Below are 4,148 nucleotides of genomic sequence, written 5' to 3'. Positions count from 1 at the left end.
CCATCACTCCAATCTCTGCTCTGTCTTCACATGACCTTCTCCTTTTGTGTCTCTGTGTTGTCTCCTTTTCTGTCTTATAAGGATACTCATTCTTGGATTTAGGACCCACCCTAGTCCAGGATGACCTCTTTTTGAGATCCTTACCTTGATTAACTCTGCAAGGACGCTGATTCAAAATCAGGTCATATTCTGTGGTTCTGGGTGGACATATCACTTGGGGGCCATGATTCAGCCCACTACATGTGCCTCCAATTGGATGGAGGAAACCTAAGCCCACTCTTGGGGAGTCATTGACTCTGAGAGGAGAAATCTGTCCCTACTTAAAGAAGCCCTCTTTTTTTTTTTGGCCACGCCCTGTGCAGCTTGTGGGATCGTATTTCCCTGACCAGGGATAGAACCTGCGCCCTCAGCAGTGAAAGCACAGAGTCCTAACCACTGGACCGCCAGTGAATTCCCAAAGAAGCCCCTTTATGATGGAGAATTTGATTCCCAGCCTAGTCCCCAAGAGCCTTTAAATTGAGACAGGCACACAAATGTTGGTGGCGGGGAAGGGTCAGCATTGGCAGAATCCAGACCACTGTTCTCTATAGAACAATGGGAGGGTGTTGTGTCTGTCGTGTGAGGATTTGGAAGGGTACCAAGGGGGAGTTTCCGCCTCCATGAGGCCAGTGAGGCAAGCCAGACACATGGTCTTAGTCTTTGCCCTCCCCCTTTTTCTTTCTCCAGCTCCCAGATGTTAATGAGCTGATCTCAGTGTTAAATGCATTTTTGAAAATGAACCCCTATATGATCATCAACAAAGTAGGACTGTTCCCGAGGGTGGTCTTAATATGCTGGGGAAGCCATCAGGGTTAAGCCCCCATAAGGGTCTTTTTGCCAAACCAAGCTAGCTCCCCGATCCCTGTTTCTTCCTTACTTGCCAGGACCTACCCATTCAGCTGGGTTCTTTTCTTTCCCACTCTGGGGATTCTCTTCCTGAACTGGGAGCCGTAGAAGCCTTGCAGCTGGTACTACCTCATGCCTCCTTTCTTCTTTCTACAAACTGCAAGAGCCTCAGGCTGCTTCCTACCCATTCAATCTCTGGGGTCCTCACGCCTCTAGACTGGATGCTGAGTGAGGCACCAGTTCTCCTCACACCTCTTTGCCCCCCCCCGCCCCGTTAAGATCTCCCTAAAGACAATTGCATGGTACCTTTTCCTTTCAAAGCTTTTACAGTTGGTCACTATGTGGAAGGAGGCCCGAAGTCTGAGGAAGGTTTGAAAATTTCAGAAACCTGGGAAACTTCTGCCAACCCTGGTCCATGGAATGAAAGGGCAGCCAGCCTCTCCACTTAGATCTGGCCTGAAGACACGAACCAGGACAACCATTCATGTTCCCCTTTACCTCTCTGTATGGCTACATTTGAGCACCTCCCAGTTGGCTTTTCTCACCTCTGTATTTCCTCAGCCTCATGCAGGAATAGCCCCTTTATGGAATGATTTTTTAGGAGAGTCACCAAAGAAGTCCCAGTAGGGCCAACTCCTAATCCCCCCTTTCCTAGAATTAGTTGCATGGATTTGGGGTTAGAGAAAGTTGGAACACCAGTAGGGGACCCACAGTCTCTCCATGGTATTCCAGAAAGAGTGGATAAGAGGGTGCAGACATTGTGGCACATATGGGATGGGTACCCCCCAGCTCCAGATCCTTCTTTTGTACTACCACTCCATTTCCACCACCCCACCCAGATGTGAATACCCAAGTGGAGGATATTGGGATATCAACAGAGTTTATAATACAGAAGATTTGTTGAATTCAACCTGTTAAGAATTTCAGTGTATTGATGGACTCAGTGGGTTTGTCCACTGAGTGGTCAATACACATAAGCCAGTGGGTTTGTCCACTGAGTGGTCAATACACATAAGCTGAGAATCCATTACTTTGAGAGATGGATGTGAGAGATGTGAGGAATGAAAAGAGATGACCAGAGCTTGACAGGATTGTGATGGGGAATTGAAGCTGGGCACAGTGATGGGAGAGGCAGGGCAGAGTTGACGGACTGACAACTGCTCCCTCTTTTTTTTTTTTTGCTGAGTTTTATGGTCTTATTAACACAAACAAAATGTGTGCATGAGCTGTCTGTTCATTTTCTTCGCTGCACAGCCTGGCATTGGAATTGGTGACTCTGATGGCCAGCTGGGCTGCTCTCTCCACAATGGCTTTGTGGTTCTTGGAGGAGACATTGTGAGCAATCTCATCATAGTAAGATTTGTTGCACATCAGCAGCACTTCAAGCTCCTTGACCTTGTGGACCAGGAACTTCCCAAAGCCGCTGGGCAGCATGTGCTTTGTTTTCTTGTTGCCCCTATAACCTATGTTGGGCATCAAGATCTGGCCCTTGAATCTCCTGTGCACTCTACTGTCAATGCCTCTGGGTTTCCGCCAGTTCTGCTTAATTTTGACGTATCAGTCTGACTGGTGCCAGATGAACTTCTTGGTCCTCTTTCTGATAATCTTGGGCTTTGTGAGGGGTCTGAGGGTGGCCATGACGCCTAGTAGGAGATGGCTGCCACCTCCACAGGCAGTGCTGAGAAGAGCTCCCTCTTGTTTTCTTGATGGCTCCTCAGCCGTTCCCACATACATGACCCCTTGGAACTCTGCTTCCAAAAAACTATTCATAGGGGAAGAAATGGGTTAACCACAGATTCTCCTCCTGGCTTTCCCTCATGCCAAGCAAATGAGCCCTCTTTGAGTTAAGGGTCTGACTGATATAATTAAGGGGATGATGGACAAGGCTAACAAAACTGACAGAGAATCAAGAGCCTACTCCCAGGTCCAGTTAAGTTTGTCATTAAAACAAAAAACACACCTCTTCAGGGTCTCAGTAGCGAGATCTGGGACCAGCTGGGAAGGTGCTGCTGTCTACAAGGAGAAACTATATCTTTTATTGGAGAAACTACAAAGGTTTAGGAAATCCAACCAGAGTTCCCCACTCTGTTTTTCTGACTCTTCTTCTCTGGTTTGATCCCTCTTGGCCATCCACTTCCAAACTTTCTACTCTGGAGCCATTCCATTCCTCTCTTTTGAAGCAGCCATTCCCTTATACCCCATAAAGCCCACCTTATGTTTTCTTCCCCAACATTTACAGGGGAGACCTACTTGCTGGGGAACTCACTAGGGCCTGACCAGTTGGTGGAGGGAGGAAGTGGGTCACTGATGTGTCCATCCTCCCTCTCCTAGGCTTCCCATGAATCACCTCTTGCCCATACTGACCCTCCACTATCCCCAAAGGGCTATGAGAACAATGAACCAATCTAGTCAGTGATGAGCAGTCACTTGGTTTCCCCTCTGGATAACTCTCCAGTGATATCCAGGTCAGTGTCCCCCCTGCCTTGGCCCAGGACACTGACCTGGCTATGCTTGGGTTCCCTCTGCCTCTATGCCTCCAATCAGCCTTCCCTTTCCTTCCCCCACTGTAGCCTTCCCACGTCCAGCATCACGGCTCTGTGGGAAGGGCTCTATGCTGGGGAGGCTCTGCCCCCCAGTTCTGGGGCTCTAGGCTCCTCCTAGAGCCTCTGTGGGGTGGTTAAGTGTGGGACAATGCCCACTTCTCCCTGGTACAAAACAAAAATAATAGAGACTTTGATAAGACTGCATGTCACCTTGGAATCTGAGTGGCTGCCAAAGCCTGAGGACTTGACACCTATGAAAGACCTGGACAGTCTGCCCCTCCAGAACCTTTAGCTCAGCGAGGCCCAAATGAGGTGGACTGACCTCATTCTTGGTGCAGGCCACCCCCCCCCCTTCCTCAGCTCTTCACAGCTCCTTCCTTTTTCCTTCATTTCTCAGATAATGGAAAGCTCTAGGAGACCAAATCTAGATGAGCTGTCCTACTGGCTCTACGCTCTGGCTATAATTCTGGTGAGAGGCCCCAAGGGACCTCTGCTCTGCTCTGTCCTCCATCCTCCAGCAATCACACTTGAGAGCGTCCTCTGCTCTCCAGAGTGAGAGCATTTCCCTGCCTCCCCCAGGTCCCTCTTCCCGTTCCCATCTGTCTGTCTCCTCTCTTCTCCTGGTCCAACCTCATCCTCTTACTCATCTCTCTGCCTCTGTCTTTCCTCACCTTTGTTCTTGCTCCTGTGTAGCGACCTTTGGAGCCAGGCCCGGGCTCT

General features: G+C 49.3%; 1 pseudogene; it reads right to left on the bottom strand.

The window, feature by feature from the left end:
* Positions 1-1,927: 1,927 nt before the first annotated feature.
* LOC113623647 (60S ribosomal protein L32 pseudogene) lies at positions 1,928-3,369 on the bottom strand (annotated as a pseudogene).
* Positions 3,370-4,148: the final 779 nt, after the last annotated feature.

This window comes from Aethalodelphis obliquidens, unplaced genomic scaffold (assembly GCF_003676395.1).
Source record: "Aethalodelphis obliquidens isolate GAN/ISIS:26980383/991018 unplaced genomic scaffold, ASM367639v1 scaffold11, whole genome shotgun sequence".
In the NCBI taxonomy this organism is placed as follows: domain Eukaryota; kingdom Metazoa; phylum Chordata; class Mammalia; order Artiodactyla; family Delphinidae; genus Aethalodelphis; species Aethalodelphis obliquidens.
Note: the sequence above shows the minus strand (reverse complement) of the source record. Positions and strands in the feature narration are given on the sequence as shown.